Source organism: Dermacentor albipictus, chromosome 5 (genome assembly GCF_038994185.2).
Source record: "Dermacentor albipictus isolate Rhodes 1998 colony chromosome 5, USDA_Dalb.pri_finalv2, whole genome shotgun sequence".
Classification (NCBI taxonomy): domain Eukaryota; kingdom Metazoa; phylum Arthropoda; class Arachnida; order Ixodida; family Ixodidae; genus Dermacentor; species Dermacentor albipictus.
In genome coordinates this window covers 159,686,497-159,711,809 of record NC_091825.1, presented here as the reverse complement: position 1 = coordinate 159,711,809, position 25,313 = coordinate 159,686,497, and the positions used below count along the sequence as shown (strand labels likewise).

The 25,313-nt window shown below is 45.3% G+C and overlaps 1 protein-coding gene and 1 pseudogene across 2 annotated transcripts in view; both read right to left on the bottom strand.

The window, feature by feature from the left end:
• LOC135916337 (uncharacterized) overlaps nt 1–25,313 on the bottom strand; it is a 415,240-nt gene that overhangs the window by 312,087 nt on the left and 77,840 nt on the right. The gene's annotated exons all lie outside the window — the stretch shown is intronic.
• LOC135916361 (U2 spliceosomal RNA) lies at nt 2,330–2,508 on the bottom strand (annotated as a pseudogene).

Sequence of the window (25,313 nt, the reverse complement as noted above, 5' to 3'; positions counted from 1 at the left end):
ACTTTGTGGGAGACTCAGGATAGACAACAAACACCATCACCTGTCACGTAAGCGTGGTTTTTGACTGGCGGCTGATTCACCTTTTTTTTTCTTCAAATCCAGAGATCAAAATATTCTGCGACGAAGAAAAATTATGGCTACGTCAAGGATATTAGCAATTAGGAGCCCTACTTTGACTATCATATGAGTATCTGTACTCTTGAATATCTCTGTACACATGACAAACGTACATGTGCAATCCATGGTGCATCTTGACGGCGGTGAGTGAGTATTTTGTAAACTAGACTCTGTGCGCGTTACACTCCTTAAACGTTTTGTACTTCTTTACGTTGATCGATAATATCCCGTATGCTTGTGCATGTCTTGTGTGTTCTAACAAATTAATCTTTGACCAGCAGACAGGCTGTGTCCCTTCGAGCCATCTCCTCCTTTATACTTATTTAATAAAAAGATTGACGACAATAAAAAGTGGCAGGAGCCCATTTGGTAAGCACTGTCATGCCATAATTGGCCGCTAAACAATAATTTTATAAAATGGAAGACCATAGTTATTGCATTTTACCAACTGTGGGCAACGGCGCCAAAATTGACAGCACAAAAACAAGAACTTGGAAGGAAGCTACAGGCTCTATCGATGGAAAGCCAGGCGTATCCTTAAGCGAAAACACTTCATGGATTACAGACGAAGCGCTCGTAGGTGACATGCTGGTTAAGATCAAGAGCTGGAATATTGCATGTCGTGTAATGCGCGCAACCAGTGATGAGGGTTCTCGTAGGATATCACAGTGAGTGCTGATTGAAGGAATACATAATGGAGGGAAGAATGACATGCACAATAACGGAGGGCGGAAAAACATTAAATGGAATGATGAAATTAGCAATTAGGCATACATAGGGTGGGTTTCGTACAGCCTAAGAACACGGCTAGCGTCGTTCTCGCAAGCAGCATCGTAAATTCAGCCCCACATACACTACGTGACAACAACGGCAGCTTCATAAACGCTGAACGGCTTTGGCTCGGCGCAATATTGCCTCCCTTCTCTGTGGCTCACGAAACAAAATATTCTGCAGCATAGCTTGCTCTTATCCAATGCTCCTGCAGAGAGCCGAGATAGAGCGGAGGCAGCTGCATGTTCTGCACCTAGTTTGCTTGGCACTCTCTTGAATTGCTTTTTTTTGTTACATTTGTCGGCACGTGCAAGCTGTTCGCCGTGGACCGCAATTCTTTAAACTACTAGGCACAACTAGGCGGACACGCGTGGTAGAATTTTCCCTTTGAACCTACCTATATCTTGTGTACTTGCCACTCCATGCATTTTGCATTTCTTCATCATTTGGAACGCTAGGACGCGCAGTGGGGGATTGAGGAGGGAGGACTGATTGAAGTATATTTTCTTGCATCCATTTGAGTTGGTATTCTTTACAATGCTTTTATTTTTTCTTATTGAAGAAATGATATAATCGAGAGACACCTGTCATCTTGCAGACGAGCTCTACGGTGAGGCGGGTATATTTTGCCGCTGCTTAAGTTACTCTGAAAAGACTAATAAACATTTGTTAATAAACTTCTTTATTTTTTATTATTTATTTATTTTTTATTTATTTATTTTAATAAGTATAAGGAAGTTTGTATAGAAAACTTCTAAAACGTCACAATTTACGGCGTACCCATTTTTTTGAAATCCAGAAAATCGCATGTCGTTTGAGGTATTCATAATATAAACTGAAGGCCAAATCCAGGCAATATCGAGACCAAGCGTGTCCCGCTGCTCGTCAGACAACGTCAGACGGTAATACACCCCATGAATCAGTGTGGGAGCGATGTTTGAATGATAGCATGCAGGGCAAATCCTGACTCGACACACAGTGGCACATGCCCTAATGTAGCAAAGCCTGCCGTATCAGCAGCTACCCCGACTGGCCGAGGTGTTCGGTTTGAAACTTCCTTGTGCTTGTCGTCACTGGGCGTTTCGGTCGAATGTGATAGCGGGGCAGCCTCTTCTGCGATACCGCAGCACTCAGTTTTGATTTTGCATGGATTTAGCTTTGGAATTCCATGATAAACATCTCGAACGAGGTGCCATTTTTACGATCTTTAAAAAATGAGGGTGCCCTATAATGTGACTGCCTTGAAATCCACTATTTAAACAGCTGCTCCTAAGTTAACTAATTTTTGTTAATTAATATTTTCAGAGTAATTTAAGCAGGGGCATGAATTTCCGCCTCGCTGTAGAGCTCGTATGTGAAGACGACAGGTGTCTCATGGTTATAGCTTTGACATCGAAGTTGTATATGGCTAGTTTCCAGCGTATCGACGTCTGTAGACAAAAAACCTTGGGCCGATCCCGAAGATAGTGAAATAACGGGCTGACCCGCGGCGGAGGTGATGCAGGCTTCAAGCACTCTGCCAACTTGCGAAAATAAATTTATTACCTTGGGTCTAAATACAGCCCCGATCATATATTATGCTGATAAGAACAGATACTACATTTGACCCGCGTCGGCCATGTCTACACTCGCACCGCCCTCTCCTTTCCCGGGTTCCGAGCGCTTGCCTACCTGCTTTCCTTTGCTTGCACTCTCCCGTAATGGTGGTTCCATCAAAAGGTCACGCGTGTGTCTAGTTTCTTCCGGCTCCTAGGGAAGCGGTCCCGTCATCCACGCGAATGTATATAAAGATCACGGTAATTGGGTCCGCACCTATGTTCAAAACTCTGTGTCACCTGTGTATTGTATGCTAAACATCTTAGCTGGTCATCCACCTTCACAGAGTGGAACGGCTCATCATATTTCTCACAAAAAAATATTTCGTTTAAAAAAAGACACCCTGTAAATTTGAGTCCGTCAACTGTACTTTTGCGCTCTTCCAGCAGTTCTGGGCATTCTAGCAGATAATGTTTTACATCACCGTGGGCATGGCAGTGCGAACACGTTGGAGAGGGCGACTTCGCTATTTTGTGTCGCCAAGCCGCCCTTCTTGCTGATCGGTTGCGAACACGGTGTACTAGGGAGGTTTTCGATCAGCTGAGTATCTTAGTCACGCAGGACTGCTATGATGGCAACCCCACGCTATTAAAGGGGTTCACAATGGCAGTCTTTAATACTCGCTGCACGTTTTGTGGTACTCTAGCAGTCAGTGTGTAGGTTAGCCCTTGGCGCGGAAGGCCTTCAGCATCTTTTCCGAACACACCGATGGAGGTCACTGAAAGTCCAGGTAAAATCCTAAGCTGCGTGATGTTTCATGTTTCATCAAGAAAGTTGTAGGCAATTGTCCTGCGCAAATCCTCGCTAAAGTACCTGCAATGCTGCCTTGCAGTCAGTTAATGTCACTACTGGTTGTACTCGGCAAGCATTAAATTTCAGCTAGGCAGCTTCAGTTGCTCTACCTTCGCTTGCCGTCGTAGAGACAACCCGCTCAAGTAGCGCAGCCCATGAAGCTCCTATAAACGGTATCACGAAAGCTGAAGCACTAGCCTCTCGTTCCACGTCAACAGAGCCATCGGGGAATACTTGTAGGTGGTGTCCGTACGTCTTATACTTAAGTAATTTCTCCAACGCTACTGACTTGGCCTGTTCCGCAAGTGTAGTGCGCTTGGTGGTAACACAAGGAACCTTCAGATGACATTCTACAGACTGAAATGACTACGGTAGCTCTGGTCGCTTTCCTTTTCGTGACAAATGATTACAAGAGCTCCGAGAGTACTCAGAGCAATGAAAGTACGAAATTTTGTTTTCCTTCAGAGGCGCTGGAGTAGAGCTCTTCCGGTGTCTGACTCGCTTAAGAGAAAAGGCTGCATCAGTGGTCATGGAGAAGTGAGCAGACGCAGAGGGAGCGATCAGGACTCGTGAAGAACGTTGGCTGGTGGGAGAGGTCCCCAGTCTTGGACTCCGTTGGTTCTACCTGCCATCTTAACCCTTTCGTTCAACCATAGCTGACTATTCGGGCTAGAGCTGGCAAGTTCTCTCCCACTGTTCGTTGGTTGGATTGGGTAATGGATCCAGGCCAGGATTATTCTTGTATTCCCCGACCATATGATATAGTGTAGCGAGTTGGGCGCAGTGTCTGCACAGGGAAGTGTAGAGTGCGGGGTTGATGGCGTATAGCCTCCAGGGGTGTGGGAAGGTGTTTGAGTGTAGTTGGCAGTAGACAACGTTTTGTTCCTTCCACAGCGTGTCATCTCCCGGAGCCATCCAACGTTAGTAGTGAAGCTGCAGACAGTAATGGTGGTCAACCTAGTGCTTTATACGGCGAGATCCTTTAAACTCGCCTTCCGAAACGCAGTACGTCTTGAAATCGCCAACCATGTATGCCTAAAATTACTCATCGGGTACCAGAGGCAACACAAGCAAAACGTCCTTCACGAGTCCTGATCGCTCCCTCTGCGTCTGCTCACTTCTCCATGACCACTGATGCAGCCTTTTCTCTTAAGCGAGTCAGACACCGGAAGAGCTCTACTCCAGCGCCTCTGAAGGAAAACAAAATTTAGTACTTTCATTGCTCTGAGTACTCTCGGAGCTCTTGTAATCATTTGTCACGAAAAGGAAAGCGACCAGAGCCACCGTAGTCATTTCAGTCTGTAGAATGTCATCTGAAGGTTCCTTGTGTTACCACCAAGCGCACTACACTTGCGGAACAGGCCAAGTCAGTAGCGTTGGAGAAATTACTTAAGTATAAACGTACGGACACCACCTACAAGTATTCCCCGATGGCTCTGTTGACGTGGAACGAGAGGCTAGTGCTTCAGCTTTCGTGATACCGTTTATAGGAGCTTCATGGGCTGCGCTACTTGAGCGGGTTGTCTCTACGACGGCAAGCGAAGGTAGAGCAACTGAAGCTGCCTAGCTGAAATTTAATGCTTGCCGAGTACAACCAGTAGTGACATTAACTGACTGCAAGGCAGCATTGCAGGTACTTTAGCGAGGATTTGCGCAGGAATATTCTATATATATATTTATATATATATATATATATACACACATATATTTTTCCTCCACCTAAGAAGGTAATCATTTCTATATCTGAAGTGCCGCGATAATTTTGCGGTTTAGCCAGTAGCCAATATTTAGGCTTTATGTAGCTTTACAGAGCTGTAGCATCAAGGCTTATGTTTGTGAAAAATATGCTATAGGCACAAAACACTAATAATTGTGAAAGAGTGAACATTCAGTTTTTCGTTATTATTATTACTATGTAAATATCTATATAAACATGTACCCTGCAAAGAGAAGGAAAACCACACTGGAAGTTTGCTCCTGAAAAAGATACTGCGCCTGCTCTCTTGAAGAGGAGAGAAAAAGAAAAAGAGAACTAGGAAAGGAGGGAGATAAAGAAAGGGAGAAAGAAGAGAAAGAGAGAGAGAAAGATAACTCAGGTGCGAACGACAGGAAGGTTAACCGGAAGACAGATATCCAGTTTGCTACACTGCCTTGGTGAAGGGGTAAGTGGAACAAAAAGAAAAATTTAAACACAGAAATTGAAGAAGAATAAAGAAAAAAAAGAAAAAACACGCACACAGACGAAGGAACTCAGGTGCGTCACAGTCATCCAAACAGGTCGCTTGACCGGATAAACTTCAGTAGTGCTTTCACCGCCTTCTGGTGTGAAGACCGCACCAGCCGGCACTCTAAGCTCGTCCGCTCAGTAAGCGGACGGTCGTCAAGGCGTACCAACTCCATCACGAGCGACAGCCTCCAGGATCTGTAGCGGGGACAATGCCACCACTATCACAGGCAGCACTGTCTACCATTCCGAAGCGGAATGTAATTGTGAAGATGTTCTTTGTGTGTCTCGTGCAGCATGAGTAGACACAACTGCTTCAAAGCTGGCGACGAGTGTCCTGCATTCGTTCAAATTCCTGGTAACGATGGTCGAAGTTATGGTCGAGCCAAACACAAAGAAGGTCATAGCAGGCTCTCGGCAGGCGTACAATTTCAAGGGAGGCAGTGATATGGTACGCCGAAAGCCCCTGGCAAAAGGAGGCACTGGGATAATATTTCGGCAGTGCGGCGAGGTGGTGGAAAGGGGCGCGGGCAATGTGCTTGATGTGCGCTCTGAGCATTTCCAATGTGATAGGAGTTTTGACTTGGTAATCTTGAGCTATCGCAATTGTTCGTGATGTCGATGTGTAGCGCAGCAATCCAAGACAAACCCTGAGCGCCTGCGTCTGAGCATTCTCGATTGTGCGGATGTTGCTTCTGCAGGTATTGCTCACTACAAGTAAGCTGTACCTCACATACCCAAGAAACATGGCCCTGTATGCTTCTGGCATTGCTTGTAATGACGTACCCAACGTATTCCCTCCAAGAAATTTGAAAACGTGTGAAATGGCCGTTATACGTTTGTCCAGATAGACCAAATAGGGACTCCGGCTGAAGTCTTGATCAGCGATCACCCCTAAGAATCTGTGTGTCCTGGCGTAACGGAGGTTTTGCCCATTGATAGTTATAGCGTAGGACATCATTATCTTCCGCGTAAAAGCGACCAGCGCGCATTTCTTAGGTGAAATTTGGAGGCCTTGTTCGCTAATATACGTCGATATTGAAATGGTGGATTTTTCAAGCCTCGTGCGCACCTGAGGACGTGTTGCACCTGATGTCCACACGCAGGTGGCGTCGGCGCACATTGATATGTGGACGGCACATGGTATGTGTTTCACGAGACCGACAAGAACAAGGTTGAATAGTGTGGAGCTCAAGACGCCATCTTGGAACACCACGGTGTCGGTAGTCTCAAGAGGTCGGACCGTCATCGGTTCACATAAATAAGGACCTCATACGTAAGTAGTTGCGGGTCCATCGGTAAACTCTGGAACCAAGGCCAGCCGATTCAAGAGCATCAAGTGTGGAGTGATGAGCAACATTGTCATAAGCTCCTTTTACGTCCAGAAACATAGCGACACATAAGCGTTTACATCTCTTTTGATGTTGAACGTAAGTGGCCAGATCGATGGCGTTATGAATGGAGCAGCGGAGACATCGAAAACCAGCCATAGCGTTTGAATAAACTTTGTAGCATTTCAGGTACCACTCTAATCTAGCGAGGATCATGCGCTCTATCACCTTCTCCACGCAACTACCTAGTGCGATTGTGCGGCATGACGTAAGCTCTAGTGGCTACTTGCCAGGTTTGAGGAGTGGCACCAGGCGGCTTGCCTTCTATTCTTGAGGAATGTTGATAAAGGTAGCCAGCAACAGATCACACGCCGAGTACCAGTCCTATATAAGGAAATGCAGCCCCATGTTGGGGAATAATTCTAGTGCAGCCTTGTGAGCCTGGTATCAAATTTAAGCCCATCTTCGTAAAAACAAGGAAAATTTTTGAGTTCAGTTTTGGAAACATCACATTGCTGGGACTTGTGCCGCAGCACAGCGCGATAACTGTTGAAAATCGGCGAATCTCAAAGGTTTCGCTGCATCGTCCGCTACCCGGGCAGAAATGACTCCGCGTGCGTCTTTGGCAGTGAAAGCGACGTGTTACGTGGTTTGGTTTCGATAAGCATGAGTCAAGTAAACTTGACTTTACCGATGATATCAGTGAAGTCAAGCTTGTGCACTGAAACCGCAAGAACATGAACTGTCTTCTTTCCTCATAGCTAAACGTTTGATAATATTAAGCTAAAAATTGTTGTTCTCCTCAATGCTATCTGATGAGCCATCTTGCATAATTCAGCTCAATTGGCACTGGCACTGCAAAACTAATTGAGAGTATCGCAGGAGTCATTGAGAGCAACAGCCGTTGGCACTTATGCATTTTGGATAGTACATTCCTACGCTGTGTTGACGCTTAGCAGTTACACAGGTGACGAGGATCCCACATTTTATTCGAACAGAGCGCAGGGGTGCAGACTTCATGCACAAAACGCCACAAAACGATAACCTGGTTCAAGACACCGGGCTGTGGGCGCACCCATGACGGAAAATTCTTCAGCTTACGAGTTGTCGTCGTGTTTTCCCTTTTGTTACGTCATCCTCTGCAGGAAGCAGTAACTGAGGCCATTTATCTCAGGCTATTGTGCCTTTTTGGTTGCCAAGCTCTACATTTAAGCTCCAAAAATAAGGGGAAAAGGAATAAGACGTATTTCCGGCGATTATCTGGAGCATTTCCTCAGACCATTCAAGTGAGAAACAAGGCACCTCCAAGCCTCGACTAACAGTTTTTGCGTAAATAACAGGCACGAACGAACTATACCAGAATGCAAAAAAGCAGTGACAACTTAAAAATTTACGCACGTAGGCTATTCTGTGCCGTTTTCAAATGAGAATAGAGGTCTTTGAAAAGCAACATACTTTAGTAAGCAGTATTTTTCTCTCTACTCTACATATCAACATTAGAAAATTCTCTTCAACTTCTCTACAATTTCTTAAAAAAAATTATCGACAAACTTCTCTACATATTACCATTACCAAATTGTGTGCGGGGAAACGGGAACGAGAAGCTTGTGATAATAAACGAAGCAGACACGCAAAGAGCCATGTCATCTTACTTAAGCGTGCAGGCAGATACACATAGGCGTGACTACAAGTGTAGGCAAGTTGGTGTCTCGCGCATTTCGGAGCAGCGGGACATTTATAGCACGAGAAACTGAATGTTTAAATATCAGGTGATTATTCATTATTGTGAAAGTGAGGGCTGTCTACGCAATAGAATTCACGCTGCTGTCTGCAAGTTGAGGAGGTTCGCAAGGTGCCGGTGAAATGACACTAGTATCGCCATCTTGTGTTCTCCGCCAGAGCTTGGACATAGTGTTGCAATGCACTTGTATGTATCCGTAACCGATCAGCTGCAGCGAAAAGTGGCATCAAGCTTTACTGTTGAATTCATGTCTCTGGTTGCGAGCAGTTTCAGGCACTTTATATTGAATCTCATTAGCACCACGAAGTGGCATGAATTTCGGAATAATTTGAGTGTAGTAAAACAATACATGATAATCTTCCGTGTACGAAACCTTTATGTAGTAAAACCTTTAAAAAGTCTGCATCATCTCCCAGGGTGCTAACGCAGAGAAGCAACCTTTGAAGTAGTGTTCAATCAGACGATTTTTTAGCTTGGTCCCTATAATGCGGCGCATTGCGTGAATAACACGAGCTAATTTCTTATGCTAAGGATGACTAATAGCGGCAAAGAACACTGATTTGAGGTGGTATGTTAAGTGTGACGAAGCAGGTATCCTTCGACATGTTCCATCCCGAACATACTGGGTAATCACTGAGCTTCTAATTAACAGAAATGTGACGCAGTGACCGAGCATCCAAAATGCGTTTTCGCGCCCTACAATAGAGCCCACCACTGCGCTAATACTACCGTCTCTTTTAGGGTTTCTGCCTTTGTCTTTTTTTTTATTGCAAGCGCCCATTGACCATGAATTCATGACTAATAAATACACACACATTTTTCAAACAACGCATCAGGAAATAAGCACCAGCACTAACTGCTCACACATACATTTCCCTCCGAGTTGATTACTCCTGTAAATCACAAATCGTGCAATGAATATGTGGTATGACACTTCTCTCCATAACATTGAAGTCCTGGAACCAAACCATCGCAGACCACAATCACTTTTGCTCAGCCTTAGCTAAAACTTCATCTAAAAAGAAAGAAATGACATTTTATGGAACCTCAGAATTTTACTTTCAATATACTGTCGCTGGGCAGGTCATTCAATGCGCAGGATTAATAACTGGTGGACCTTCAAGGTTACAAAATGGGTGCCAAGATATGGGAAGGACCGTCCAGTCAGCCCATTTGGCTCCTATACAGCGAGAGTCAGTGCAAAAAAAAGTTAAAAAAAAGAAACTTTTTAAGTCATATCTCTAGCATAAAGATATCATGGTCGAAGCTAGACAAGTAGAAAAAGTTATACATCAGTTATTTTATACTTTACTTTTACTTTGTAACTTTAGTGATATCACAGCTCAATGAGAAATAACTGCAGTACCTCTATCTAGGCTTTTCCTTCTTGATGGCAAGGCGGCTATACGATGTCTAGTTGAGCAGCTGTTCACGCTACAAGAAAATCCCCACAGCCTGCCACTCGTACGAGAAACGAAAAAGGTACACCAACGGTAAGAGGGCACCTAAAGAAATTGTGAAGAATAACAGCGTATAGTATCAGAAGAAAAAGAAAAAAAAAGACAGCAATAACTTAGGAACCATAAGGTTGCTCCGTAGCGCATTATATAAGTTAACACTTTTGGGTACGGATTTTGTAGCGTGGAAGTATTGCAAATATCAAAATAATTCAAGTGAGAAGATGGAAGCAAGGGTTGAGTGTACAAAAACGGCAAAAAGAAATGACAGTCAATTTGAGGAAAGAGTCAAGAGGCAACAAAACCGCTTCTCCTCGTAGCAATGCTCGTTATCCGTGATGTTCGCTCTCGCGAGTGCCCAACAGCATATCCGAACAGGAACATGATCGCACGGGGCTCCTTCCAGGAAACGTGAAACGTTATCCTCGCGTCCGGGTAGAAGTTTGTCGGTCATGGTGGGTAACTTGGAATATATATATATATATATATACATGGGTGTGTGGTGAGGCAGGCGCCTGCGCTAGATTCAATAACTTGTGGCCACGCCCAGATCAACAGACAGATATTCTGGCAGGTGACTGCAGACAGAGGTGTGTCTGCGCTGTTTGTGTGTATACCTACTCTTCGAAACACTGGGGCTGCAGACCTTATTTTGTTTTGATATTTCTTATTGTTCGAGCAATACACGCTTGTCTAGCTGCGCGGCTACGCCCACAGGTTCTGCGCTCGGTTTTGCCTAGTAGATGGCACGACTTTATATGCTGCTCTTTACTCACGTCAAAGCTGTGAGGTAGTCGGGTGACTTGATATACTGCCGAGAAGTGATGCTGCAACCCTTCTCAGATTTTCGGGGAAACTAGGAAGTTTAAAAATAGTATGCTCGCTTGCAACGTATGTCGTGCTTGGTAACTCGTTACTTGAACCTCATGACCTCTTCTAGTCTTCTCGACCATGCTTTCATTATTATTTTTTGTCTCATGGGCATCGCACAGGTGCCTAGTACACTATGTTATCTTCATATGATGCTTTTCAACTTCATGCGGCTACGTGCAACTTTTTCTAACCCTTCGAAAGGTGGGGCGGGCAAACCAAGAGCTTGCTGTTATCGTGTACCAGCTACACTTTCTTAATGCCATGGTGAAAACTCGGCGCAGGAGCGTTTTTGCTCCAAAGTGGAAGCTGCAGCATTGCATGACAAATACGTGACGAAGCTGTGAAAAGTGAACTTATGCCGACTAAGGTGATTAAACTTGATGTTTCGACCAACGCATGAGAGTTTTGTGTGGGAGCCGCTAAGTAAAGCTTTCAATGTTTGTTCGCCTGGGTTGGCGCCCTGTTTTCGTTTCTTCATAATTTTTTCGTTCATAGCTTTCTTCATGTTGCTGATAAGACGAAATTTTGTCCAAGTCTAGACTTCACGAGACGAAGACGATTACCGTCTTCATTACATGTTTGTCTATTTGGCTGTGACGATCTCATGATGGAATACGCACTTACTCGCCGCATTGTATGCCTTGCTAGCTGTTGATATCCGATTTATTTGGCAGTCATTCTCTCTAAAATAGTATTTAAAAATAATTAATTACGGGGTTTCATGTGCCGAATCTAAGCACAATTGGCTCTGAGGGACAATACATAGAAGATATATTGATTAATTTTTGCCTCTTGGAGGTTTCAGACATGGCCAGGAAATAATGCATGGGCGTTTCATAACGCTGCCCCCACATGAATGCATCTGCGGCACTTAGCAGCAACATTTAATTTGTTTCCTGGCTCCCATAGCTTGGAATAACAATATTCAAAGTGTCGCACTATTCACCTTCAAAGAAAACATGGAGTCACGATTTCGACTATCAAAAAGCTGCCTTCTGCTTCGAGGCGCATGGCAATCCTGCCTGACCTGCATTTTCAGTGGCTGTGGTATGCGCTGTCTCGCATGGCAACCGGGCGCGAAACTGCGACGACGGGCAACTGCACTTCGCAGTTGCCATCGACGAGCGTAGCATAACCTTCTACGGTCGATTTCGGGCTGCGCCTGTGGTCGTTTCCTATATTGAGCCGTAGATTGAACGGCATTTATGCCGTATTCTCGATTTACCACGCTCTGAATACATTGTGTGGCTTTTGCTGTCGTCCACAGGCATCAGAATAAAGCTTACCGGGGACGAAACGACGTTTCGCGCCGTTAAGATCTATATGTGATGCCCCATTTCACACCCACGCAGGTCGGCCATGGAGAATGCCATTTATGCATAAGCGTGCGTTCGGACAGCGTTCCTGTCGAGCTTCGTTTTGCATAGTTACTCCTGTGTTCCTAGCACCTCGAAACTCTTTCTCTGGCTGCCGCTGTGCCATTCTGTTCGATGGAAACACGATACATACGACAGTGCGGTGTATCTCAGCGGTGTTTAGACGGTGTGGTTACTTGATGCGGCTTATTTTTCCATCTCACGCACACACGCTAACAGTGGATTTTGTGACTGAGGGAAAATTTCGCTTTGTCGATGGCGATTATATTATAACTGCTATCAAGGCGAACTTTTCTTAGCTTTTCTTCACTTAGATGTCCGTTTCTAACTTCTGTCGACTCGTTGCGGGGAAGAGCCTGGTGCTGGGCCTTTTGGTACACAGCCTGAAAAACGACGCTGTGCCAATTTTCGATCAAGAGAACATGACACGTCTGTTACTTCACGTGGAGGGGCAAACTTGCTTGCTCATTGCCGAATGTGCGGTTGCTCTCCTTTTGTAATTATACCAAAACGTTTGGTAGAGGAGCCGCGAAATACGAGTGAGAAGCAATTGAGGCATATCAAATGCGAAAACACATCACAATCAGTATGTGAGCGCACCCTCCTTATCGCTATCAGGCCAAGTAGTGGCTTATTCGAGAAAATGCCATCGCTAGAATGTGCCATACACCGTTTCTTTTATGTATACCTGTTCATGTATGGCGCATGCGAGCTTAGGTTTCCTTTCGACCCATGTGTTTCATTAAACTCTGTGGGGAGTCCCAGCGTGTGTGGATGCGCAATTTCTCTCCTCGTGTGTATGTGTCTTCGAAAGCTCGGTTTTGTCGTTTTTCAAGACTTGCTGTGAGCGCACTCCATTCGGACCATACATTCTGAACCCATTCAGCCCCCTTAACTGGCACGAATACCCAATGAGCCCTGGTCGGCTGTGGCGTTTTACTAAACAAATACGGAATTCGGAGCACTGCGAGCCGGCTTATAAAGACGTGCTTTCGAGTGCGCGTCTGGTCCAATAGGAGCGGTTGCAGCAGTTAATGACCGACTCTTCCTCACTACATGGCCTAATAATTGTCTTAGTTTCAATAATTTTAGTCAAACGAATGTCACTTCCGCCACACTCAGTTTTACACTGTTATCACTCTCTTTACTTATTGTTCTGTGAGGCACTAGGTGTTCTGTGCGATCGCTAAACGTTGTTCTCAACATGTCCTAAACATCATGCGGGGAAAATCATAGGGCCCGTCTGTATACTGCATGCTACAGTTATAAAGGCCCTTACTTCTAGGATTATCACGCTACCCCTCACCAGTGCTCTCCAATGTGTGCAAGTCCAACGTTTGCTCACCGGAGGGCCGACAAGGCCAGACACAGCGCACCTGTCTGAGACTACCTCGAAGTGCTTCAACTTCTGTAACAAACGTGCTTGCCAGAGATCATCAAATCACAACACACAAGCATTGATTATCTCCGCTATTAACCTTGTGCAATTTTCTGTGACCTGCCTGTCAGGCACTGCCAGTCAAGCCCTCTGAGGCTTTGGTAGGCCTGCTATATGTACTATGTTTTCTGTATGCACAATAAAGATTGTATTGTATTGTATTGTAAGGGCACACATTCGACACACTTGCCGCATTTTCGACCCGGACCTGGCCATCTTGCCCTCGTAAAGACCTCGAGAGACATTCTCCAAGGGTGTGTTCTGATTCTGGCCAGCATCGGAGACAGTTTACATAGAGAGCTAAGGAAACAACTGAGACAGCTTCGAGGCCACAAAATGGAACGCGTTTCTAGCCGACTGGAAGACGTATGAAAGGCGCTTCTGCGGCATGACACCACCCCGTGGCCACAAGAAAAAGTTGAGAAAAACACACATTACTTCTGTATTTTAAGTCTTTGTGCCTGAAAACCTATGAACAACACGATGCAGCTTACATTAAGGGCGTTGGATAGCGTGTCTAAGTTTTCTTGTGCGCAGACAACGCTCCTGTCGGCTTTCCAAGTGCCCTGCTCAGTCACCATCTTGTTTGGACAGGAAAGCAGCCTGCATCGTTTTTGACTTCGATGCTGTCTTCGCGAAGCTGTCTACTTTGGCGTCTTCGTGGAAATTGGAACGATATTTAAAATGGCCGGCGTCCATTTGGGCGTCTACTTAGCCGTCTACGGCGAGTCTTGGAACACAGCTATATGTGGCCGTCACTCAAAAATAGTATTTTATCAAGATATACACCAGCAACGAGACCTTCACCTCTATTGTGGTGTCTCCACCAGCTCTACAGGTGCGCCTTACTATTCCGTAGATAACTAGGAAGGACCCCTCCCAGTCCCCCACTGAATTATTTAATATAAAAAGAAACCTAGTATTATTGAATGAGACATATGGGGACCGAATGCATATTTATACTGATGGGGCGGTTTCGGTCGCAAGCTTAACAGGTGGCGTTGTAATTCCGGCTACGCTAATAACAATGGAATATATATATATATATATATATATATATATATATATATATATATATATATATATATATATATATATATATATGTGTGTGTATAGCATATGGCAGCATGTACAGTGGCAGTGCTTGCTTCCCTGCGTGATGCCAAAAAGCACGTGCAACAAGAGCGGCCAAGCAAATAGATAAGATTTTACGACTCAAAAGCAGCCCTTCAGAGCTTGCAGTTTGCCCTACATCACAGTACTAAGGAGCAATTGGTACATGAGACATATGATCCCCACCAACTTTAAGAGGAGACACGCATAAAATTTTAGTGGCTGTCTGAGAAACAACTGAACACGAGATGTGTTTTTGTTCACGTTATTACGTCCAGTGCCGCTCTCTCCGGACAGCAATAAACCGGTTGGACTGAAGACCGTTTTCAGAAATTAAGATTTAAAATTAAGCCACAATGGCGTTGCTACATAAGTTGAAGACGACGAGTCTGTGCGAGTGTTTGTAGACTTGTTTGCACCTGAGGTGTAAGCGCGACTGGCGTTCTCTCTCCCCTTATTCCTCTCTTTTCATCCCGTTACCTTTTCCGCAGTGCAAGGTAGTAAACCAGACATGCATCTTGTCAGTCGCCCTGTCTTTCTCGGCTGCTCTCGCGCAAGGCAGGTCGTCGCGTGTCAGCCATTTAAGGGACGCTGAAGTGAAAGCTTAAAGAATTTTTTTAAGAGGAAGGTTTAGCTTGTTTCCAACTCCAATGCCGCCTATTCAAATACGAGTAAAACGCAAAAATGCTTTTCTCAGATAACCCCTGGGCCGATGTTAATGAAATAAATTGCATTTTAGAGAGAAAGGTAATTTTTAATAAATGATGGAAGCGCAATGCTCATCTAGAGCCTGAAGTTGTTGACAATGATTTTTTTTTAAATTCTATGTTAAAAAAAAGTAGAAATCCGAAGTTTGCAAATGTGTATCTCTGCATCAAAAAGAGATATCGAAGTTTTGTGAACTGCAACTGTTAGAATATCGAAAGCGGATAAATTTGATGTCTTAGTTTATATCTTACTTGAATATGTTAGAATGTTTTCAAGGGCCTTCCAAATGCCCTACGCAGGTATTAGTGGTAGAGTTAAAAGCCATGTATTGTATACTAAATTTTTTCGCTTTACATGTACTATTGAATGCAGTTTGCATAATTGTGATATTTTTCACTGCTTAGTTAGAGTTGTAAACTTTATAGTTTAGTGTTCTGAAAATTTTCCATTTTCGACAAAGTTCATTACAAATTTTAAAAAATTCAATTATGGGGTTTTACGTGCCCAAACCACTTCCTGACTATGAGGTGCGCCGTAGTGGAGGACTCCGGAAATTTCGACCACCTCGGGTTCTTTAACGTACACCTAAATCTAAGTACACGGGTGTTTTCGCATTTCGCCCCCATCTAATTGCGGCCGCTGTGGCCGGGATTCGATCACGCTACCCTGTGCTCAGCAGCCCAATACCATAGCCACTGAGCAACTACGGCGGGTTTCATTACAAATTGATGACTTAAATGAAAAATTGGCTACCAAACAGGCACTAGCTTTGAACTTTTTCCTTTATATGCAACAAACCTCATGACATTGGGTGCAGGGTTTAGCAGAACAAAAGAACGATTTCTTCTTTCCCGTGCACCTAAATACGATCCTCCGAGCTAAAGCGCGATCTTAAAGGTTCTATTCTATTAGGAAAGATAGTGGTCAAATTTCAAGTTTACAAATTTGGCGCCGCAATTTCAGAGCCAGTACGTGAAAGAGACGTCACGTAATGAAGATGTTATGAATTTCAACTAATTTTATTCATATTTCAGTCATAGTGGCTTAGCTCTTGATTAGAGTTTGGCCCCCCGAGAATGAATCCATCTTACGAATGACCCCAGCAGACGCCGTCAAAATCAATGACATCACGACTAGCTGGTGCGGGAACCTCAATGCGGCGTCGCCACCAGTCTTCTGTTTTTCCGTCTTTTCTCGCTTATATATCTTCTTACGGTAAGAGTGGCTTTTGCGGCATTTTAGAAGGCATTTCATTTATTTATTTATGTACCTCAAAATACCCCTGTTGCGGGGTTTTACAGGAGGAATGGTTAACCGTACATAGAAACAATTCAACAGCAGGAAAGAAACACTAAATACAATATTGCCAAATAACTATAAATAACAAATACAAACAAGTAGTAAATTCAACACTTCTAGCTGTAAAATAAATAAATGTAGACATGTGTAATATTTAGCGCATTAAATTTTTTTAAATTCCCTTGTTGTATAGATATAAAGATTTCAATGCGGCGTCTTACAACCTGAAGAGAGCAAGCAATGCGTAACACTATTTAATAATGTCAGCCCGAAAGGCTTTAAATTTATCAGGGTTGGTATTGTTTACAGAATGTACGGGTAACTTGTTCAAATCTTGTCGTTTAGACGAAGAATGAAGTCATATGCGTGGAAGTGTGGGCATGTGAGGGGCGAATGGCTTTTTGGTGACTTATGCGAAGCGATAGTCGATTGTGCTGGACCACTTGAGCACTGTGTTTCAAAGCCATCTACAAGTGTACACAGACGGTTTGGTGTGCGCACAAACAGATAGCTGTGCAGCGGCATTCTGCATACCATCCCTTGATGTGTCGTGGTCTGGCCGACTGGATCGCGTAGTTTCCTCTACAACAGTAGAAAGTGCTGCAATCACCACGGCTTTGCGGAAACTATGGGCTTTTTCTGCACGAGATGTCGTGGTGCTGACGGATTCCAAGTCAGCATTACAGAGATTACGTCGGGGCCTACCTCTAGAGAAATTTACAAGGCAGTCTCTGGCACTGATTGACGACCTAACGAGCGAAGGATTCAACATAAGGTTTCAGTGGATTCCATCACACGTAGGAATTGATGGAAACGAGGAAGCTGACGCCCTTGCACGCCTAGCGCTGACATGTGTCCCAAAAGTGAAATCTCCAAAAGCTTTTCGAAACCCTAAGGGTGCAATCCGCCTTCACTTTAGAGAGATGCACAAGAATCCACACGAATCCTGTGTGACTCGTGGATTTACACGCGAACAAGCGACGCTTTTAGACCGCATCAGGAGCGGCTCCGCGTACACCCCAGCTTGGTTATTCAAGACTGGGCTTCGCGCTTCCCCATTCTGTGTTTTCTGTGGCGACATTGGCGACATCGAACATTTCATTTGGCTATGCCCGCAGTTTGACACAGAAAGAAAAGCGATGGTCGACAACCTACACAAGAGCGGTCTTACGCACAGGACCTTTGAAGAGGTTTTTTCCCGGAGGGCTTCAGGAAGAGAGCGCAACGACTGCTGATAGCCTTCCTGCGAGACACCGGGCTCATCGACACCTGGTGACACACCCCTGATCTTAACTCGAAGGAAGATCAGGCGGAACAATGCCGGCTATGTATGCCAGGCTAACCCCGCCTGCTTCAGCCTCACCACCACCACCACCACCACCAGCAGTTGATGGGCGGGAATGACGATATCGGAGTTAATCGACGAGTTATACAATTTGTGAGAAGTGGGAAGCCTCGAACTTTTGCAGCGGCATTAAAAACTGAGAAGGCTGGCCCAGAATTTTAGTGCTGTGACGCTCGTTAGATAAGAGTGATATGAATAAATGCGCCTTGCTGCGCGATTTTGGACTGATTGTAACATGCTTGAAAGGTTAATCTAATGGGAGTCCCAAACAGGCTTACTGTTTAGATAACGGAAGGAACATATTTGTTTTTTGCAAATACACCGTGACCGTTGAGCAGTAAAGGTGCGTTATTTGGTACGTTTGGAAAACGAAATTTACTGCTCACCGCCTTTGGTCCCTTTGATGTCTGTACCAGTTAAGTAGAAAGTTCAGAAGACTGCGTAGCAAAGAATAGCGCGATGCGCAGAGAACTCGCCCGGCATTGCGTACAGCAGACATCCGCGTGAGCGAAAATCAAGTCAATCTTATTCCAACATCTGAAATAGATAACCCCGTAGATCTATCCCTCTCTCTGGCTCGTTTTGAGAAGGATTTCAGGAAGAAGCCACAGTTGCTTTTACATTTTCTTGCTCAAAGGATTTGATTTCTTTCTGCATCCTTAAGCAGGAGCTAAAAGGCACCAATGGACCAGTGCTCAGGTCCCTTGCAGTCCACATAACTTTCGGTTTCTCGCCGAAGATCTCTAGGGTTTCCTGGGGCGACGCGAAATTCCAAGAGAACGGTAGCCATGTGAAATGTCGGTCGCATATTATTGTTTGTCCATCAGATATGCTTATCTGTTTTTTTTTGCGCTTTGATGTCCCTAATGCGAAAACCATATTTCCTTAGATACTTTATGGTTTTTGAAACGTTTTTCCCCACAGGACTACGTTTTCTAGAACCGTTTTTATAATGACAGCCTACAGCCCCAATATCTATCTCAGAGCCTTTCTTTTCATTCGGTACAAAAAGTCAAAAGAGAAGGAAATGGTGACCCAGATTTTAGACAGCTCACACGAAAAATCCATTCAGGCCTAGACGCCTACGTCAGCTACTGAAATATATTTTTTTCTATCGTCGGAGCACTTTCCACTTAAGTAAACCGTTCAGAGCGCCAACGTGGAGGTGATTTGAATTTTTTCTCGCAAGCGTTCAATTTTCCGCAGGATGAATTTAACCGTTATATATGGAAGTATGTGCTACCGGTGCAAAATGGTATTTGGCATGAGATTTCATGAAATAAAATGAGGTTGGGCTCTTCTCGGAGTTCTCTTTTTCGGTTCCTAAACACTGTTCTTGTTCAGCCGTTATTGCAGATATTTTCTCTACTACGATTGCCTGATGCTTGTTCATAGGACCCGTTCTAGCGTATGTTGAATTTTATGAAGCTGCAAGTTGTGCTAGTATGAGCACCCTGTGCTAAGCTTCGCTCATGTACAGACTTTAGGCGTATGCATAAACTACGCGGGCATTCAGCTGTTTCGAGAAGTTAAGTCCTTGGAACTGTTTGTGTCATTAGAACGTACTACTAGCATATAGAAAATGAACTGGCGACACTTCCTTCAAGGTATACTCTAAAGTACCGTAAACAGTGTCATGTCTTAAACACCCAACAGAATCCAGAATGGGCCTGTATCTGCACGGCAGAATCGTAAGAAGATCAGTCTCAGCTTGCCTACCTACGTAAACTCCTTTGCATATATCGTGTTCAACGCTGTGAAGGCTATAGAATGACTATGGCAGTGCCTGTTCCTGCGAAACTTCTTTATTTAGGCTAAGTGATAAAAATAAACATTGCCTCTTAAAAATAAACAAACTATGGTATACGACATCTTACAGGTTTTTTATGATGACATTGCTTTTCGTAGTGTTTTCATTGCTCTTCGAAAGCAGCGCATGCTGTCCGACAGCTGCACGAGCTTCGCAGTGTCGCGTTTATTCTCACAAATCTGGTATGCAGCTTAAAATGAACATTATAACATCAGGACTCCTATCACAAGACGAGTTGCGCCGCACTTTAAGACACACTTAAGACCATGGTTGCAGAGAATCACGGTGTACCCAAAACTGAAAGTCTTTAGCTATAATTTGCATTAAACTATGCCTTGAATTTCACATCTTACGCACAATAAATACCAACACATCATCTCAAACACTATAGTTTACCGACTTAGGCTCAGTACTGGGTTTACAAAACATTTTGAACATAGCATTTGTCGCGTTGATAGTGGTCACGCGGATGAAGACGTACAGTAAGGTCCGCTCTTAGAGGGAACATGCAAGCACGTGGCTGGGTGGATGGATGGATGGATGAATGTTATGAGCGTCCCCTCTGGAACGGGGTGGTGGGTTGGGCCACCAAGCTCTTGCTATTATACTGCCTAATGTCCTACCTAGGTTAAAGAAAAAGAACAAGAAAGAAAAAAAAGTTATGCAGATACCACACACTGTGGGAATCCATGTAAGCGAAGCATTCCGTGCTAGATGCTTTGATTGACGATAATTAGCGGTGACGTTGACGGCTAAAGCTTAATTTCTTCAACGTTTAGTCTAACATGAGAGTCGTGAGTCGATGTTAAACGTTACCTTGTGTGCACCACTGCTGTTTGCGTAGTACACAGGACACGCAGGGAGAAGTGTTTGCTTGAGGCGTTTTTGTGCGCCATATTTCATAACTTCCGAGGGGGTTGACCATAGTCATTGCCTCACATGGCACATTGTATTGTGGTAGAAGCATTAAATTTAAATTGGATTATGGGGCTCTACGTGCCAAAACCACAATCGGATTATGAAGCACGCTGTAGTGGCGAACTCCGGATTAATTTTGACACCGCGATGTTCTTTAACATGTTCCAAAATATATGTGCACGCGCATTTTTTATTTCGACCCCATCGAAATGTGGCTGCCGCAGTTGGCATCCAATCCACGGCCTCTAGCAATGCCATAGCCGCAAAGCTAACATGGCGGCCACAGAAGTGTTGATTTGACCGTCGACTGCTTGCTTAGTGTCGCCTGGACCCTGCGGTGTGCTTTAAAGGGACACTAAAAGTTAATGTTAAGTCAACGTGGACTGCTGAAATACCAGCCCAGAAAGCTCGAAACACTTGTTTCATGCGAATAAGAGACTTATTCTAAGAGAAAATGCGTTCTGAACCGTCCGCATATCTCTAGCGCAGTTCAAATCACCCGCCTTCCGATCGAGTAGTGGTGACGTCATGGTCTCATAGTGACGTTGCGCTGTCAGTGAGTAAAACGGCGCCCGCCGACGGCACTACGGCTTTTCTGCACAAAACGCAAACGCGCGGCCAGGAACAGAGCCAAGACAGAGCCAACAGCAGCGCGAAAGCGGAACTATAGTGGCTAGCGGAAGGGAAAGCGCGCGATGATAAGCTGGTTCTTTATTTTATGACGCCAACTTTGACGCTCGTTGCAATGGACGACCCTCACAACGACACATTGGCTAGCGCTGCCGGCGCTGTTGCGTACTACTACGACGACAACTGTATGTCATGGCTGTACATATTCGCACCTTTGTAGCTTTTCCTTTATCAAAACCAAATGCCGCACTCACTGTCCCGTCGTGGACCTGCAGTTGTTCTTGCGCTTCGGGAAATGCAGGCAAGACCGACGGAACAGCTCTACGGGAAAGTATTTCTCTGAAAGGCACTCCACACGACTTCAGTAAGTTGGCGTTCAGCTCGTAATCCTCTGGTCGAAAGTGCAGCGAGCACACTATGTGATTTTTCGGCTCTGCAATGCGCTGTGGCAGTGGTGCGGCACTTATAACCACTTCGAACGGAAAGGTTCACTCGTTGGCACACAGTGATAAGTAATGTTGGATTCGCCACTGCAACTGCCCTTGGCCAAGCTCCGCGGACCGTTCGCGCATCCCACGACATCACATGGACGTGGCATTCTCGCTGCTTGTTCCAATGCCAGTTTCGCGAGCAAGCAGAACCAACGCAGCACGACGCGATAACGAAACAACTGAAACTCCAAAGCACGCTCGGTGCAGAGTCAAGCGCGCAGAGTCGAGAGCGCAGAGTCGAGCGCGCAGAGTCGAGCGAAAACGAAACCTTTCGACCACCCATTTTTTTCTTAGCATCGAACAAGTAGGATTTTCTTCCGTCTTATAACCTAATGAAATTATTTTTTTAATAGGAGTAGTTGAGTACTAGTGACATAAATTATGATGAGGAGTGCCTTCGTCATCGTGGTAGCACCGGAATGTCGCTGGGGGGTCTCAAATCGTGTCATGCATTAACCTCAATTTCTCCGTTACAAAGGCCTGTTCGCGATTATATTGACGCCTTAGACATTCTAGAGTATTGCTCTATCACTTTACCTTGACTTCATAGTAACCTTTAGTGTCCCATTAAGTAATGCGGCTCTGCTTCTGCGCGCCCAACGTAAGTTGCCCGCTTGACATATTTGCATGGCGTTTATTCTTCAGAAATAGCACCAACCTACTGTACCGTACTTTGCACTTAAACTTATTCTGTGTCCCCGCAACCACTGTAGTATAGTAATGGGGTTTCCTTGCCTTCTCAAGCCACTTCCCCCCCTTCCCCTTCTTGTATGAGAACTGCCTCTTCTCCTCCCTCTCGTTCTCCTCTTCTGCTCTGTACAGTTCTATCCGCGTCCCCTCTGGCCTCAAACGTTAGTATAAAGGGAAGCGCTGCCATTTCTACAATGCTTCTGAGGGGAGTCACGGATAATTACAGCTGTCAAGCGGCTAATGTGGTGGCGGCCAGGAAGCTCCACATGTGATTGTGCACATTCGACGCGGTGGGGTGAAAACGAGTTTCTCCCGTCGCCTTTCCTCTCTTACTCGCGCCAGTCATCCATATACACGCTCTGAACCCCGCCCCCGACGTGGTGTGTGCGACAGCAGCAGCTACAGGAGCCACAGCAGCCACAGCAGCCCAGAAGAGCAGTGGGAAAGTCGAAGGAAGAGGCTGATAAGACACCAAGGGGGTATCGATGGTTTAGATGCAGCGGTGAAGCCCGAGGGAAGTTTGTCGTTGTACTTGACGATAGTTTTCGAGAATGATGATTGGTGCCTGTCTGAAGGTAGTGTTGCAAGGTAGTGATAGGGGGCACGTGCAAAATGTCTGATGTGCGTTCTCAGGGCTTCCACCGTAATGCGAGTTCACATTGGATGGTCCCGAGCAATCGCAAGTGTCGCCTCTGTTGACGTGCATCTGGGCAAACCAAGGCAGACTGAGTGCTTGAGCTTGTGCTGCCTGCAGGACACGAATATCTGCCTTGCAGGTGTAAGTCAGTACAGGTAGACTATATCTTAAAAAACCGAAAAAGAGAGCTCTGTAGAGTTTAAGCATTGCGTCTACTGGCATCCCCCGCGTCTTTCCTGTCAAGTATTTAAACAACTGGGAAGTTGCTGTCAGGCGCCGTTTCATGTAGGCCACGTGCGGGCTCCAACAGAGGTCTCGGTCAATAATTACGCCAAGGAATCTGTGGGTTCCGACATAGAAAATGGTCCGCCCATTGATTGAGATGACATAAGCCGTCGTCGGTTTTCGAGTAAATGCTACTAGTGCGCATTTTTCTGATGATATGCTGAGACCCTGTTTACACAAGTAGTTCGCTGTCAAAGTGGCCGCTCTTTAAAGCTGCGCACGTATCTGAGGACGCGGGACGGCCGAAGTCCAGACACAGATGTCATCAGCGTATATTGAAATTTCGATGGTAGTTGGCAAGTATTCAGCAAATCCAACAAGAGCGAGGTTTGAATAGCGTTGGGCTGAAAGCACCGCCTTGAGGAACGCCCCTGCTGGTATAGCGTCGCGTAGTTGGGCCATCGTCAGTTAACACATAGAATGATCTTGCAGATAGGTAACTTGCAATCCACAAAAAAAAAAAAACTCGACCACCTAGGCCAACCGTCCCAAGAGCGTCGAGAATGGCCTCATGCAATATGTTATCGTAAGCCCCTTTCAGATCTAAGAATAAAGCATCAGATAAACGCTTACGGGACCTTTCGGGCTGGGCATATGAAATGAGATCAAGTACATTGTCGATGGAAGAGCGGTCACGTCGGAAACCAGCCATGGAAATCGGATAAATCTTGTGGTATTCAAAGGACCATTCCAGGCGGCCAAGGATCATCCGTCCCATTATCTTTCCTACACAGCTGGCCAGTGCTATTGGGCGGTAAGCCCAATATCCCAATAGCGCCACAGTCTATCTCAGTGTAGCAGGAATCGGGAAAAAGTCTGAACTGTCGTCGCCTGTGCTGAAACAACTGTCTCTGCTGCTTCTGCTCAAGAGGTATGCGGACAGTGAACACATTTATACTGATGGTTCCACAAACATACAGTGTTCATCCGGTGCTGTTGTTGTCCCAGTATCATCATCATCGACATCATCACCACATCATCGACATCTGCTGAACTAGCTGCTCTTCGCGCTGCACTTTGTTTCGTCAATCGGGAGCCACCTCGACAATGGTCAACCTTCAGCCACTCAAAGGCATCCCTACAATCTGTACTATCAGCTCTGCGTCGTGGGCCATTCGAACAGCTCGTATTCGATATTAGATGCCTACTCCATACATCACAGGAGAAAGGACACCGCATGACGTTTCAGTGGCTGCCAAGTCACTGCAGCGTCACTGCAAACGAAGACGCCGATAATGCCACTCGGGCAGCTCTTGAAGACGCACAAGAAGAGGCCATACCGCTTTCACAATCCGACGCAGCTAGCAGACTTCGAGTGCTTGCACAGGAGATCACGCTCTCTCTATAGTGCACACCAAACTGCCAGACCAACCAGAGCAACCGTCAATACCTCCTGCCCTCTTTGATGCATCTCTATGTGCCAACTGGACTCCGCCGAAGAGAGGCGACTCTGCTTTATCGCTTATGGCTAGGGGTGGCTTTCACGAAATCATACTCATTTCGAATTGGAATGACCGACAACGCTCTCTGCAATGCCTGTCTATGCGAGGAGACGCTGGTACACATTCTGTGCGACTGTCCTGAATATAATGTTCAGCGACAGTCCCTGGCATCCGTTCTAGCGCACCTTGACACTAGACCGTTGTCCCTCGACACGATTTTCACATGCCG